The sequence below is a fragment of the Amborella trichopoda genome, chromosome 11 (genome assembly GCF_054954075.1).
Source record: "Amborella trichopoda isolate Santa Cruz 75 chromosome 11, AtrichopodaSantaCruz75HAP2 v2.0, whole genome shotgun sequence".
NCBI classification, from domain to species: domain Eukaryota; kingdom Viridiplantae; phylum Streptophyta; class Magnoliopsida; order Amborellales; family Amborellaceae; genus Amborella; species Amborella trichopoda.
In genome coordinates this window covers 28,681,342-28,698,414 of record NC_142346.1, presented here as the reverse complement: position 1 = coordinate 28,698,414, position 17,073 = coordinate 28,681,342, and the positions used below count along the sequence as shown (strand labels likewise).

Below are 17,073 nucleotides of genomic sequence, written 5' to 3'. Positions count from 1 at the left end.
ACTCTAGAAAGTTTTATTTTAGTCCATCAACATATCATTTATTTTTGGCACAACGAGATAATAATCATTCTCGTAAGTTAGAATGCAAATCCGGTGATTGTGAGTGTGACGTTGACCGGTATAAAAAAAAAAATCTAAAACTTTCTTACACACCCTAAGATGGTTGCCCAATTTGAAATCAAATGACTACATTTGTGATCACCTTACAACAGAAGTACATGATCTAATAGTATGCAATCCTTAAAAGAGGGGTTTCAATAATGAATAACGGCCACATTATATTCAACTACAGCATCTCCAGTGGTGGCATTGAAAGAGTGGGTCTTGGCCAAGGCATAGCCACGAGCAAATCGAAAAGCTCCACTTCCTCCCACCACTGCCATCTCCCTCACCACATAAGCACAGGGTTCCTTCCCAAAATGCTGAGGGCGCTTCCCTTGCATTTCCTTTCAACAAATACATAGTTGAAGGTCATCAGATACCCAAATTCCTCTAAAGCTGCTGATGCCGACACCCAAATTCCTCTAAAGCTGCTGATGCATAGAATCCTTGAGCCCTCCCCAAAAGCTTAGAGCTAAGCATGGGTCCTTCTGTCAGGGGATCATCTATCATCACAATCGCTCCGAAACCGGTCATAGATGCCTTTGTGGAGGCTTCCTTGGCCACACGTATGGCTGTCGGATTCGGGCCACTAAGTGTGTCATGGAAGAAGAAATGGAGATGGCTCACCTTCTCTTTCCGAAACCGTTTTCTGGTAGAAGTTTTTGGGGTAAGTTGCTTTGTTTCTGGGCAGTGGTCATAGCGAAGAAGATGGTGAGTAGGAGAGGAAGAGGAGGGTGGGAGGAGGGTTTGGAGAGATTCATGGCCATCGGGTTGGCAGACAGCGTTAGGAGGAAGGCAGGTTTACAGTGTTAATGATCCAAGAACAAAAAAGAAGAAAAAATTAAGGATGGGAGGTTTAGCAAGATTAAGAAATGGTGTTCTATATTTAGGTATATATAGAGCAATGTTCGCAAAATCGAACCGGAACGGTTAATTAGTCATGAGGCTAGGAGTGATTTGAACTGGAACCGGATTAACCGGAGCAGTTAACTGGACTAAGCGTTCAAGTAGGTTTTTTTTTAAAAAAATATCAAAATCCCCCAAAAAAATTAAAAACAAATAGAAAAACTTAGATTAAGTATACAGATTATATTACATCCAATTATCTTATGAAAAAAATTGATACAACTTTTTATATAATTTAATAATTGAATATTTTGAAAATATACAAGACAATTTATATTTTCACATAAATGCAATGGGTGAAGTTACAAAGTCCAACTAACAATGGATGATGCAACAATATATGCTTCTATATTGTTTTAATGTTGATGTTGAAAATATTGTTTTAATGTTGAGAAACCCTATAATACGGTTTAGAATTGGGTTTGATAGCGTATTTTTTTGTAACATGATGTTCCCAGCTTTTGGAATGGTTGTGAGTCAAGGTAGTAAGAGAGAGCACCTCATTTACTTAGTAACTTGGTTATCAAATGCAGGGTGTGGGTCAAGGTGTTAAGTGCTGCTTCAAATGGCCAAATCGCATATTTTAAAAAAATATGGCCAAGTCGATTTTTTAATGGCCAAATCAATTTTGAAATGACCAAATCGATTTTGAAATGACCAAACCTCATTTACTCAGTAACCTTTTGAGTTGGGTTTTAACATGAAAAAAAAAATTTATATAAGATGGCAACTTTAAAATGTAGAATTAAGATGCATATTAAAAAAAAAAAGGCAAGTTAAGTTTTTATCTATTTCAGCACGTGGAAACATGAGAGATGAGTAAAACACTTTTTAGTTTCTACCTCTTTTCTTCATAGCGGCTAATAAACAGATTTAAGGAGTATGAAGTTGCAACAAATAATAGATAGTTTGTAACAAAAAAACAAAAAAATTAGAAGAAAATGCCACAACTAAACAAGAAGTTGAGAACACGGACATCAGTAACATACACAAAAAATAACCTTAAAAAGAAATAATTTTTTCTCATATTCATCACAAAATAATATTTTTATAGAAAAATATATAAAACATTAAAATAATCCAACAAGCTCACCAAAAATGTATAACATTAAAAAGAAACAAATTTTTTTCTCATATTCGTCACAACTAAACATATTTTTGTAAAAAAATATATAACATTAAAAACAATCCAACAAGCTCACCAAATATATATATATTTAGAAAAAAAAAGAATATATTCTTTTTTTTTCACATATTCAACACAAATTTTATATTTTTATAAAAAGAAAATGTAATTTTAATTTAAAAAAATGTTTTAAGAACCCTAGAAAATCGAGCCAAAGAATACAAAAACTTTAGAGTTGAAATGAACCCCAAATCTTTCATTTTTGAACAGATTGATATGGGGATATGATAGATATACTTCAATTAAGATTCAAATGCACCACGTAAAAAAAAAATCGATATAAATTTTTTTAATCGATATAAATTTTTTTAGTCAATAGTAAATCAAAACAACTAGTTTATTTGATAGATAACGACTTTATGATCAAACTTCAGTGATTACTTCGATAAAAATCGATCAATTGATCGATCAGAAATCAATTTGTTTGGATAAAAACAATTCTTCAAGCAGCAGCACTTCGGGCAAAAAAAACCCTCAAATCTTCATTGTTTTGGAAAAAATTAAAATACGTAAACATTGAATCCTTCAACAATCAATCAAAGCCCTCCATTTAAAATCTATGAGGTATTAAAGCTGCATTTGATAGAATGGCAGAAATTTCTAATTTTCAAAAATCCCCATACCTGGATGCCTGTGTTACCTAGTTCGTAAAGCTTAGTTCGAAATCAACAAATGTTATTTGCCTACTATGGTCTACAAAGGATCACACTCCCACTAAGTTGATGTTCCATTATATCAAAATATTTATTACAAGAACTCATAACACCTTTATTGGACACACTCACGCAATATCTCCCACTTGGCCTTTTGAAGGCCTTACATTCTTTCTTCATCACTTTCTCCCAGCCCCATCTCTCTCACATGTCTAATAAAAATATTAGGGGTGACCCCCTTTGTCAGAGGATATGCAATCATCAGATCTGTGGAAATATAGCTAATCTCGATCTCTCTCAATCTGATCTCATTCTTCAGGTGATAGAAACATGATTTTATATGCTTGGAGTTCTTATAAAATCGTGGCTCCTTTGACAAGCAAATCGCTGCCGTGGTGCCGTAAAAAATCCTTAATGCCCCACAACACATGGGGTGAAAGTCAAGTCGATTAAGAATTTCTTAATCCATATGGCCTCCATGGTGGACAATGTCACCACTTCCTGTTTCTTTGATTTCTAAGCAACTGTGTTCCCTCCAAGCATAAACACATATCCAGATGTGGACTTCATGTTATCTGGATCCTTGAGATAGCTTGCATTTGAATATCCCTCTATTACAATTTTAGTTCCTCATTCATATGTAAGTGCGCAATTCACAGTCCATTTCAAATATCTGAGGAATCTCTTAACCGCCCTCCAATGCTCATCTCTAGGATTATATTGGAATCGACAAACCATGCTCATGATAAATGACAAATTAGACCTTATTCCCATCATGGCGTACATAAGGGACCTAACCATGGTTCTATATGGCATACTCTCCATGGATTTTATATCCTCGTCCTCAGTAGGATACATCCTATTACTTAGCTTCATCCTTTTGTCTATCGGGGTAGACATGGGCTTGCATTTATCCATATCAAATTTTTCCAGTATCCTCTTGGAAATTTGGATAGTTCTCTATTTTTTGTTTCATATTATTTTGATGCCCAATACAAATTAAGCTTCTCCAAGATCCTTCATATCGAAATGTTGTGTAAGAAACTGTGTTCCTTCCAAGCATAAACGCATATCCAGATGTGGACTTCATATTATTTGGATCCTTGAGATAGCTTGCATTTGAATATCCCTTTATTACAATTTTAGTTCCTCCTTCATATGTAAGTACGTAATTCACAGTCCATTTCAAATATCTGAGGAATCTCTTAACCGCCCTCCAATGCTCATCTCTAGGATTATATTGGAATCGGCAAACCATGCTCATGACAAATGACAAATTAGACCTTATTCCCATCATGACGTACATAAGGGACCTAACCATGGTTCTATATGGCATACTCCCCGTGGCTTTTATATCCTCGTCTTCAGTAGGATACATCTTATTACTTAGCTTCATCCTTTTGTCTATCGGGGTAGACATGGGCTTACATTTATCCATATCAAATTTTTCCAGTATCCTATTGGAAATTTGGATAGTTCTCTATTTTTTGTTTCTTATTATTTTGATGCCCAATACAAATTAAGCTTCTCCAAGATCCTTCATATCGAAGTGTTGTGCAAGAAACGTTGTTCCCTCCAAGCATAAACACATATCCAGATGTGGACTTCGCATTATCTGGATCCTTGAGATAGCTTCCATTTGAATATCCCTCTATTACAATTCAGTTCCTCCTCCATATGTAAGTGAGTAATTCACAGTCCATCTCAAATATCTGAGGAATCTCTTAACCGCCCTCTAATGCTCATCTCAAGGATTATATTGGAATCGGCTAACCATGCTCATGACAAATGACAAGTTAGACCTTGTTCTCATCATGGCGTACATAAGGGACCTAACCATGGTTCTATATGGCATACTCTTCGTGGCTTTTATATCCTCATCTTCAGTAGGACGCATCTTATTACTTAGCTACATCCTTTGTTTATTAGTGTAGACATGGGCTTACATTTATCCATATCAAATTTTTCCAGTATATTCTTGGAAAGTTGGATAGTTCTCTATTTTATGTTGCTTATTATTTTGATGCCCAATACAAACTAAGCTTCTCCAAGATCCTTCATATCGAAATGTTGTGTATGAAATTGTGTTCCCTCCAAGCGTAAACACATATCCAGATGTGGACTTCGCATTATCTGAATCCTTGAGATAACTTGCATGTGAATATCCCTTTATTACAATTTCAGTTCCTCCTCCATACGTAAGTGCGTAATTCACAGTCCATTTCAAATATCTGAGGATTCTCTTAACCGCCCTCCAATGCTCAGCTCTAGAATTATATTGGAATCGACTAACCATGCTCATGACAAATAACAAGTTAGACCTTGTTCCCATCATGGCGTACATAAGGGACCTAACCATGGTTCTATATGACATACTCTCTGTGGCTTTTATATCCTCGTCTTCAGTAGGACACATCTTATTACTTAGCTTCAACCTTTTATCTATCGGGGTAGATATGGGCTTACATTTATCCATATCAAAATTTTCCAGTATCCTCTTGGAAAGTTGGATAGTTCTCTATTTTATGTTTCTTATTATTTTGAAGCCCAATACAAATTAAGCTTCTCCAAGATCTTTCATATCAAAGTGTTGTGCAAGAAATATTTTCGTCTATACTATTAGAGCAATCGAGCTACTGACAATTAGCCTATCTTCCACAAACAAGGAAATAAACACCACTCCCACTGATCCTTTGATAGATACAGTAGTAAAAAAAAAAAAAAAAGTAATACAACAAGTATTTTTTGTCAAAATTAAATTATTTTCTTATTTTTCTTGACAAACAAATAAAAAAGTAATTAAAAAATAAAGTTAAAGGTAATACAACAAGTATCATATTTTCTTGTAAAAAAAAACAGGTAATACAATCCGTATTTATTGTCAAGAAAAAAATCGAAGGTATTTCTTGATACAACAAGTATTTCTTGTTTTTTTCTTATTTTTCTCATACAAAAAAAAAAGAAAGTAATACAACAATTATTTCTTGTCAAAATAAAAACTAAAAGGTAATACAACAAGTATCATATCTTTCTTGTCAAAAAAAAAAGAAAAAGGTAATACAACAAATATTTCTTGTAAAAAAAAAAAAAGTAAAGCATGCATTAAGTTGTGATTATTGTAAGCTTAAATAGATATGTAAAGGTAATACAATATAGGCTTGGAGCATGTTAGCTCTTTTTCTCTCTCTCGTCGATGAACGCCTTTTGATGGATTTTTTTTTTTACTTAGGAAGAAGTGGTCTAATTATTTTTTTTTATTTTTATAACATGGTGGTCTTTAACATAAATTTAGGAAAAACATATAGTTCATACAATGAGATATTTTGAAATCTCTCTCTCTCTACTAACAATCTCTTCTACTAAATTTATTCTAGAAATCTAAAAAATTAGATTTTTGAAAAATTAAAGTGTTATTTCGAAAGTTGATAAGCATTCTAATAATTTCTACATTGATAATCAAGTCTTTTATTTTATTTATCAATTTATTTGCATTATAAGTTATGTAATGTACTATTTTTTCTTACAATTGTCAATAATATATTTTAAATTAGATGATATTACATGATATTTTGGATTTGTTATTATTTGTATAGTAAAATAATTATAAAATGTAAACCAACAATTTCAATTTAAATATATAAAATTATAGTTAGTTAGGTTGTAATAATTTTGGATTATAGTTAGTTAGGTTGTAATAATTTGGGTTTTTTTTTAGCGGATTAGGGTTTTCCGCTAATTCGAGATTTTTGTGGCCATTTCTTCATCGATTTAATTCATTCTTTATTGTAGTCCATGTATAATTATATATTTTATCCATGATAACTCTATAATTTTTCTTTTGTGGGATGTAAATTTAATGGCTAACATAAGTTCGTATATGGAAAGGATATCTCAATATTCGCATATTGATGAAAAACAATGCAAGTTAATAATGTAGTATCCTCATTTCTTATTGGATTCTTAAAAAACTATATTTATAATTAATTTTAATAATGTTTTTGGATTTTTTTAAGTCTTAATCAGACCAATTCAGCCTATTCCCGATACGGATCGCCGATTCACCAATTCGGATGGGTTTTTGGGGTGCCTGATTCGGGGCACTGATCCATTTTTTAAACCACTGCAATAAACACTTGCTACAAAGAGAATAAAACTAGCAAATCTAAGATCTTGAAATCTTGATGCTACTAAACAAAAATTTTTTAAACAAAGAAAATAACCACAATTCTTAATTTGGGAATATAAAGATAATCTAATTAAATATGATAAGAAACAAAAAGAGAATACCAGAGATTACTTCAATTGGACTTATTACATCCCGCACCGAGTCACCACCATCCAATGGCACGAGATCAACAATCACCTTTCAATCTCAACAGGGAAAGCAAGTTTTGGTCAAACCCTCCATTGAAACTTTGAACTCCTCTTGACCACAAATCTCAAACTTAGATATAACCCTTAAAGCCCTGTTTAAGAGACATAACATCTACTAACTTCTACCCAACCTTTAGGATCAAGATAACATAACATAAGAGAGATAATACCATCTAAGTGGGGTGTGCCTCTTAGATCTACTATAGAGAGAGAGAGAGAGAGAGAGAGAGAGAGAGAGAGAGAAAGTGAGAGATTAGATGATTTAAGTGGGGCGTGCCTCCTCCCAAGTCCAAATGAAAATCCGCAAAGGATGCTTGGACCAATAATTAGGTTGATGCAGTACTCGCCTCAACAGGCGGCTACAGCCCACATAAGAAAAATCCATGGTGTGACAATACCAGGAGTAAAAATACAAGCTTCAAGCAAGATTCCGACAGTCTGAGTCCATTTATAAAAGGGACTTAAAGGACAGAAGATTCGTCAAGAATGCAAGACAAGTCTTATGAAGAAGAGCATCATTCCCAAGAGGCCACTAAAACGCACTCCAAGATGCCGGAGAAGCCATAAGAAGTCTAAGTCAACCATGACTTTGGACCTGTTACGCGAAACTGCTAAAAGTGGGTAGGGGTTATACCCAAAGCAGGTTACCTCGATAAACTGAGGTACCCTGCCCGCCAAAGAATATCTGATGCACAATGCAGACGAACACCAACAAAGGCCCTTCAGCAAACCATCCAAAACAAACAAACAAGGAAGTCATTCAGACAAACCAAATACGCCCCAAGAAAGCTAAGTCAGCCATGACATTGAACATGTTATGCAAAACTGCTAACAGTGGGTAGAGGTTATACCCAAAGCCGGTCACCTTGATAAACTGAGGTACCCTACCCGCCATGGAATATCTAGTGTACAATGCAAACAAAAGTTGATCAAAGGCTCTTTTGTTATCTATCCAAAACAAAGAAACCAAAACCAAATTGGAAAAATACGATTCAACACTGTACTCAACTGCCAGATGGGCTTGATTCTGACTAATGAGGTCAATAAAGAATCCTCAGCTTCAGAATCACAATTAGTCCCTTGAGGGTGAGGACTTCGACATGATCCCTTAAAAAAATATCTTATCCCCCCTAAAGTCTCTATGGATGGACCTGTACATTGCATCCAAATGTCTGAGAATCTTAGTTGCTGCATTGCGTGAATCTCCTCGGCTTTCACGTGGTCTTGTGGCTAGGAAAAAAAAAGTAATAAAGTTGAAGGAAATTTTCTAAATTTTGTCCTTCTCACTTCTCTCAAAGCACAACATTTAGTGGGGCAAGATTTTTGAAGACATTTTTCATCACCTTGGTCCCTAACGTAGAATAAAGAGGAAGCAGGTCAATAAAGCCTCAACCTACAATGAAATTCTTGACAGTCTCATAATTGCCCTAGAATGGGTCAAAATCTTTCTAAGCACTCCAAAAGGCCACCTGCCAAAGTTTTGTCTCAATCTGACATGTCTAAGGCAGTGCAGAGAAAGAAACAGTTTCAGAAAAATCGGCCTCTAGCACCCTGAAATAGACACCGTAACTAGAACTCTACTTTTGGTGCGTCAAACAGCTATCGAACCATCGTCATTGGATCCAACACCATCAGAAACCCTTATGGGTCATCGGGTATTCCAAGAAAAAGTTATGGGTAAAAGACTAAAGAGGGGTAGTGCGCATGCTATTCTCGTGCGGCCTCCCTATACCAAACTCCATTAAAGGGGGCTGATGTGCACAGTCCCAAGTAGCAACTTCAAAGGCCCGTATCTCACTCATCTTGATTAGGATTGCTCTTAAATTTGGTGAACGTGTTCGTCTCATCAAGATGGGCGTTTTGATATGTGGCACGACCTGTGATGATACCCAAGCAAGGAGAAAAACTAGAGATAAGTTGTCGATCCATGAAGAAAGTTCAGAAAATTCAGCAGCAGCACGCCTCACTCGAGTGACCAAATCACGACGCTCGCATACCCGATCGATGCAAAACTAATTACATTATGTGTGTACGGTTTGAGGCTATCTCTAGTCCAAACCCCGTATATAATGAACAGTTGGATTTCACACACGGAGGTGTTGAAGCTGTTGTGAATTCCAGTCGTCGGATTTCCAAATTCTGGTAAAAAACTCAAGACGACAAAATCTTTGTCTGGACACGAAATCGAGTTGCGTTTGTTGCCCTGCGATCATGACGACATGCTTAGTGTGATTCAGTGAAGAAATCAAAGAAATCGATCCGAAGTTTTCAAGATTCATCCAAATTTCAAGTCATATGATCGTGGTATAAAAACACAATCCATGACTCGAAGTTGGTATCAAATCGATCGCCATGCCAAGCCCTACAAGAAAACAACCATTTTTTTATCAAACATACACCAGAGAAACCCAAATCATCCACGGAAGATCATGTAAGTTCTAAGGTAGCAGCGAGCAATGTTTTGAAATTTCACACATTGTTGGGCAGGGGCACAACAGTCCTTTTGCACCAAATTTTAGAATTTCTTTTAATTAAATAAAATTGTAATTATCATCAATTTAGATAGCTTTTAGGTATCCACCCATGTTTGGGCCCAATTCTATATAAACATGCAAAGCCTAATTGTAAAAAAACATTTGGTTCATACCTTCGATGATTCAATAAAGATTTCAATTCTTGCTTAAGTTCATAGGTGTGTCTTAGAGAGAGAGAGATGAGAGAGAAAAAAAGGGTTGGTACCATTCAGTAAGGTAATTTTCTCTCTCCTTTTTTCTCTCTCATCTCATTCTCTCTCTCCTCATCTCTATCTCTCTCTTTCTCTCTCCTCATCTATCTCCCTCTTTCTCTCTCCTCTAGTCTATGTCTTTCTTTTCTGTTGTCTCTGATCTCCTTTATCCACTTTCCTTTTTCTCTTTTATCTTTCCTTCACTTTTCCTCTCTTTATTGTTCTCCCTCTCTGCTCTCGTTCTCCTTCTTCTCTATTCGTGCGTGGTGAAGCTGATCGATTGGCATGATGTTGTTTTGCTTCAGAGACACGAACAATGAGTCGAGCCTTAACACGAGTCGTGGGTGGTGCCTTTGTCGAAGTCTCCTTGTCTTCTTCATCTAACATGGACGACAGAAGCACATCGCCACCCATGTCGTGTCTCTCTTCTTCTTCTTTTGACATGGACGGTGGAAGCACATCGTCGCTCATGTCTTTTCTCTCGTCTTCTTCTTCTGACACGGATGGCGGAAGCACATTGCCGCCCATGTCTTCTCTTTCTTCTTTGTCTGACACTAACAGAGGAAGCACATCGCCGCCCATGTCTTCTCTCTATTCTTCTTCGTTTGACACGGACGGCGGAAGCATATCGTCACCCATGTCTTCCCTCTCTTTTTCTTCATTTGACACGAACAGTGGAAGCACATCACCGCCCATGGCTTCTCTCTCTTCTTCTTCGTCTGATATAGACGACGGAAGCACATCTCTGTCCATGTCCTCTCTCTCTTCTTCTTCTTTTGACATGGATGGTGGAAGCACATCGCTGCCCATATTTTCTCTCTCCTCTAATTCCCCTACCATGAGCGACGGAGGCTAATTGTCGCTCATGTCCTTTCTCTCTTCTTACCCTCCTGTCATGGACGTAGGAGGTTCATTGTCGTCCATATTCTTTTCTATCTTCTCTATCATCGCCGATAAGGTTCTCTCTTCTTCCTTCTCTCTCCTTTTCTTCTTATTCCTTTCTTCCCTTTTCTTTTCTTCTCCCTCTGTTCCTCTTCTCTTCTTCTTTTCCCATGGATGACATCAGTAGTGCTGTGCATATCTCTCTTTCTCTCTTTTCTTTCTTCTCTCTCTCGCTTGACCAAGAGAGGCTAAGACAAAGATTGCCATGGTAGTCTTTTCATCTAGCAGTATTGCTGTTGAGCCAGTCTTAGTCACCGTGCTCGCTTTACTACCACGATAAGTTAGCCATTACGTCAGGCCGGCCGACGATTGTTCTGACGTCTAGTAGTATTTCTGTTGTGCCGATCTAGTTACCGGGCCCATCTTGCTACCATGCTGAGTCCACCACTTCCTGATCTAGTTGCTCTGTTAGTCTCGCTACCTAGTCAAAACTCCTTTGATCTACCTCTTTCCTCTTCTTTCATCTATTTTCTTACACTTTATTCTCTTGGTTGTGCAAACTTATGTACATTCACTCAAAGACAAGGTGGGGTCTCTTTTGACCCACTTGTCTTATAAAATTAACCGTGTGTGTGTGATTGCATAAACAGAATAATACAGGCCAAGGAAAACGATTCTGAACTAGTTTTACGACTCGGGGGCCTTTCTTCGTGATCTAAGAGGGTGCTCGCATGAGCTAGCCCTAGTAAGTCCTGAACCCACGTTAAATTCCTCTCTCATCGGTTGGTCTACCTGCCCTTGTTCTTTAGCAAGGTCCCAAGAGAGAGATCTCAAGTCTCGGGTTCTCCCGAAACCCGAGATGTGTGTCGTCAGATCATCTAGATCTAGAGGGCGAGATCGAGGCATGTAACTAGTGAGTCCTACTTGGTCTTATATCCTTGGTTCAGGGAGAACTATCATGCCTTGTTCGAACAACATCTTCAACAAAATTGGTACCCAAGCTTTACTGAATCTATAATACTTGTTCAAAACCTTTCCTCAAATTGATTAAGCTAATATAGATTTTGTGGTGGAGGCACCCTATTATAGGCCTGAGGTTGGAACTTTTGTTGTTGGGGTCTCCCTTGACCCTTTAATGGTACTATTCCCCATGAGGTATCTAATGTCTTGAGAGGTGCAACATTAGTAGGGGGTTTAAGAAGGATGGGTGTGGCAGTAACCGCTGCACTGACTGTGCTTCTCTGCTAGCCAGTGCGAGGTTTAAACCTGTTATTAGTGAAATCCGACTTTGACCTCCCTCTGAGGTTTGAGTCTGAGTCCCACCATTGTGTTTAAGTAGACTCTCAATTTTCACTGTCTTTGAAATCGTGTCTGAAAAAGTAGTGGGATTATGAGCTTCAACATGAAGGGAGATTTCTTTCTTCATGTTTCAAATGCATGTCTGTATAGCATCAATCTCAGGCATGGGGTTACTTTGGTATGTTGCAAGATCCCTCCATCTCTGGATGTACACGTTTGTTGGTTCATTCACCCCTTGAGTCATAGTGAGGAGCTATATGTCTTTAACTTCTCATTCAACTTCATAAAAGTGCTTGTAGAACAAGTGTTTCATTTTTTCCCAAGAGTGAACATAATTTGGAGGTAAACTTGCATACCATTTAAAGATAGGACCGGCTAAAGTATCAACAAATTGTCGAAGAAGCAGTCTAAGATCAGAGGCTAACTCTTGACATACCGACACGACATGTGCCACATGTTGTTGGGGTGAGCCGGTACCATCAAAGACAAGTAGTCTTCCCTTTTGATAGCCTGGGGGAAAAGGATTTTGATTAACGAAAGGAGGGTAAGGCTTCTTATAGTGAGCACTTCCATGGGCCCTTGAAACTTGTAAGCCCTGAATGCTTCGAGTGATCATGTTTTGAATGTCCTCCTGAGTAACTGCCAGGGAAATACCTTGAGAAATTGTATTGGGTTGGCTATCGGGAAAGACTGGGGGATGGGAGGCCTTGAAATTTGAGCCATAGGAGGAAGTGGAGGTCTTCTTTATTCTTCTTCAAACTGAGGGTCCAAAGGGGAATTAACTTCCTGGTGTGAAGATACCCTGAAACGCGTGTCCAGTATGATGTTTAAGGTTTCGTTGAAACGCGTCATTGGGTCTTCAAAACCCTCTGTTATACATCATTTTTGACGCACCTCAGCCCTTCAATCAAGTAAAGGAAGAGAGTGGGCTACAACCTGGTCACCGCGGTACACAAGACATAGCCGTGCAGAAACAGTAACCGAAGATGAAATAAGCCTCAAATAAAGGATGACTGAAGGAAAAAGACGGGTACACGAACAAAGAGTTGAAGCCTTATCCCCACCACCGCGTGTATAGAAGCTGGGTTGGCATGCCAAACCACAATCGTCATCTTCCAAGATAAAGGAAGTAGGCACGGGCTCAAACGGACCGACCCATCGGCCCTAAGCCCAGACCATCATGAAGTAGGGAAAAGGCATGCCTCCCACTGTACGGTCTCATCGAACCAGTCCACAACCATGGCGATTTCTCGGCCACTCCTTGACGAGCTCGCAACTTCTTCCCTGCAGCAGAAGAGTAGCCGAAAGCCTCAGATGCCCACAAAAAAGCTTCGATGATATTGCTCTCTCTGACAAACAAAGGCAAGCCTCCCCCACAAAAAAGAAGAAAAAAGACGGCCTGAATCCATGGATGCCAGAATCTTCAGAAGGATATCTTAGCCCCTCGTAGAGAGAACTCGGCCACATGAAACCTATTACTGAGAAATGAACACTTCCAGGAAGAGAACCCAAGTCAAACACGACAAGCAACATTCGAAGCAAAACAGAATAAGGCACGAAACCCAAGTTCACAAGAATAAAAACAAGAAAATCTCCATCGCTGAAAATATTTTTTTGACGATCCACCAAAATTCCAAGAAACAATGCAAAAGAAAATGAAACCTCTTGCATAAAAACTCGAAGAAAACCTTCTCCAAGATCGCAATCGTCAAAGAAACACCACAGAGACCATTAAATAGAGACCATTAAAAAGTTCATAAAAACCAACCGAGTACCTCCACTCATGAAGGAGATTGCCGCAAAACGATAGAAAAGGATCAAAATGATCAAAAGGAAATGAACATCAAGAATATAAAAATAGATCAACCCATCTCATACTGCAATTACCCAGAAGAACTCTCGAAGTTTTGACAATGGCGGTGCGCTCCTCAGAGAAGGATAAATTTGTCATATATACAAAAGAGTTTTAGGGCTTTTTGTCATTATACCCAATTTTGGGACTTTATTTTAATTAATTTTAATTGTATTTAGGCTTAGGTTTTTAGTATCCACCCTTATTTGTAGAAAACTCTATATAAACACGCATAAGTCAATTGTAAAATGGTGATCACAATTCAATAAAGAAGAGGCATTATGCTTGATTCTGCTTGACTTTTCTCTTAGCCCTAGCATCCCAAGGAGCGGAGAGAGAAAATTTTTGCAAGAGAGGGTAATACCCTTGACCGCATGGGTACGCACTAATACCCTTGACCGCATGGGTACGCACTAATACCCTTGACCGCATGGGTACGCACTTCCCTCTTCTTGAAGATGTTTATCGCTTTCGAAACTTTCTCTCTTCGTCTCCCACATATGTATTCCCACACACGTGCAAGATTGTGTAGACCCGAGCAAACAGGAAAGTTCGAACCGACGTTTGTCTATTTCTAATCCCTCTTCCTCGCTTTGACAGCCTGATAAGAATGATAAAGCTCCCCACTCGTTTGTTTGATCAATGAAAAGAAAGCCAACCTTGGAACGAAGGATCAAGGCATCCATCAAAACCTAGACTTGAGAGGAGCGAAGAGGGTCGTAGCGTCTGAAGAGAGTCTCTAAACAAATCACACTGGTGAACAACCGGAGGGCTTTCATAATTGATCTAAGAGGGCGACCCTCCCGAACTTATCTCATGAACCTGCAACGACGAGGTAAGCGAATCAACCCTTCCCCGTCGTAAAGTCTCTCTCTTTGTTAGTAGCATATCTGCACTCTAGAAAGCTAGCGATCCCGCGTCACCCGACGCGCCATGCTTGCGAGCCTTCGGCGGTTGTTTGAGAGAGAATCTTCTACCAGTGCCCCGCGCGAGGGAATCACAAAAAATCAAGCCTCGACCAACTGGGGACACGCCACCCTGTAGTTGACTCGAACTGTTTTCAGACGAAAAATCCTCTTCTCCTCTCTTTCTAAAATCTTGATAGATTCCCACTCTTCTCCTCTCCTCCAAATCGAGGACTTTCTCATCCCCATATCAGTGACTCATTCATGCGGGAGTGGGTTAACTGTCCCTGCCACCCTGGTCCAATCTAAGGTAACACGAAGTATGGGCACCCACACCGCTACTCCTTCCTCCACCCTTGACCAGAGGGAACCCACTAGGGTTACCTCCAAGGACTGCACCGCGGTCGCTCTTCCACACCCTCACGACTCGGACCTAGTCAGTCGTAGACTTAGATGTGGGCTTCCCCGCCACTCAGAGAACCACAATAGAGCTGCCACCTCCACCAACACCCATAAAGCGGGACAGCCCATCCCACGTGCCATCTGCGCAGGACAGTCCTCCTTCACATGCACTCTCATCACCGCTGATGGCCTAACCATCGCGATGGAAAGTCGGGGTGGATGGCAATCCATCTCGATCCCTTCACCCACCTCGGGTCTCTTCAAACCCAAGTTCACCACACGCGGTCCGCTGACTGCCTCCATGCCACATGACAAACTCGTCTCTCGAGGCAATCCACACGGTAAGCCCATGAATGCACACGGCCTTCAGATCAATCGAAGGTCACAAAAACCCCTACACATATATGTCGAAATCCATAAGGCCCACTAAACCAGACGGGCAGGCATTTCAAGCACCGAGTCCTGTGCAGCACAAAGGGATGGACCTAGCTCCATCCCGAACACCCTGATAGATAGCACACACCCTTGCAGGGACGTACGCCCCACTAGCATGAAGAAAGACATATCAGAAACCCAAGCTGGCAGCCAAGTACTGACCACACCGCTTGGCTCTCGAAAAAATTCCTATCAAGCACTGTCTTTTCAAATCCGCTCACACTATACTCGGGGGACGCCCCCCCCCCCCCCCCCCCCACCCCACCCAACGGAGCCCAGGGGGCTGCATCCGAAAACGATTTGCCAGCCACCCCCTTATTCGAAAACATGACTATCGCGAAAAGCGGGCGTAGGATCATCCATAGCGAAGACTAACCCGCTTCCTTGACAAGAGGAGACAAGGTAGACCCAAGTAGCCTCTGAAGGGGGATGATCTGAACATTCAACCACAGAGGGTCTACTGAAGAGCAACCAATTATACCTGCTGCAAGGCCCAGATCCTCTCGTGATGGATGACATTGTTGAATGTCATATCGTCGAGATTTGCGAAGATGAGTCCAACGCGCCCGACTCGCAAAGCTCAGTAGAACCCCATAAAGTTAAAGAGATATGCCCTCAGGATTGTCACACTCCCATCAAGGACGAGCAATGACCCCAAAGCCTCAAAGCACCACACTTGACAAAACCTCATCCTCCAGGCCACTCGGAACTCGTGCTCACCCGGGCTGTGAGGCAATTTCAGGCTCAAGGACGATAGGCTCAGCCACTTCTAACCGGTGTCCCAGATCGAGGCACCAAGAGGCCTAGGATCTCCCCACCAGCTGAATCGTTGAGCCCAGGCGAAGGAGTCAAAGTAATGGTGGTGAACCACGAGGAATGAGAAAAGGAAGCATAGCAAGCATTCTAAGAGATATCCTCGACAGGATCTAAGGACTGGAGGACATTTGCACCTTGGTGTCTCTCCACCAGGAGGTGAATTCTCCCCATAGACCCCAAAATAACGAGAGGAACCAAACAAAGCCACCTCCTGTGGGGCAAACATCAGTACACGGTGATCCACGTGCCTTCTTCCTAGACCAACATAATGCGGTCTACAGGTCACCTCAATAACCTTCACCCAAGAAGACATCCAAGCGATGATCAACGAGAGCATCCATGGCCTCCAGGTGTCGAAAACACCCGAGAACCGCCAATACTAAAAGCCTTACCCACCTTCAATTGATCAAGTCCCCTTCCCCACTGAATACCAAAAAGGGAAACTGCTGGCCGTCGACGGCACAGGGTCACCACAGCAACACATAGCCCACTTCACGTCTGCATGCTAGGAGTCAGCCACAAACACCAGACTACTC

The 17,073-nt window shown here is 39.9% G+C and overlaps 1 pseudogene; it reads right to left on the bottom strand.

The window, feature by feature from the left end:
- Positions 1-237: 237 nt before the first annotated feature.
- On the bottom strand, positions 238-16,850 carry LOC18431111 (dirigent protein 22-like; annotated as a pseudogene).
- Between the last annotated feature and the right edge of the window lie 223 nt (positions 16,851-17,073).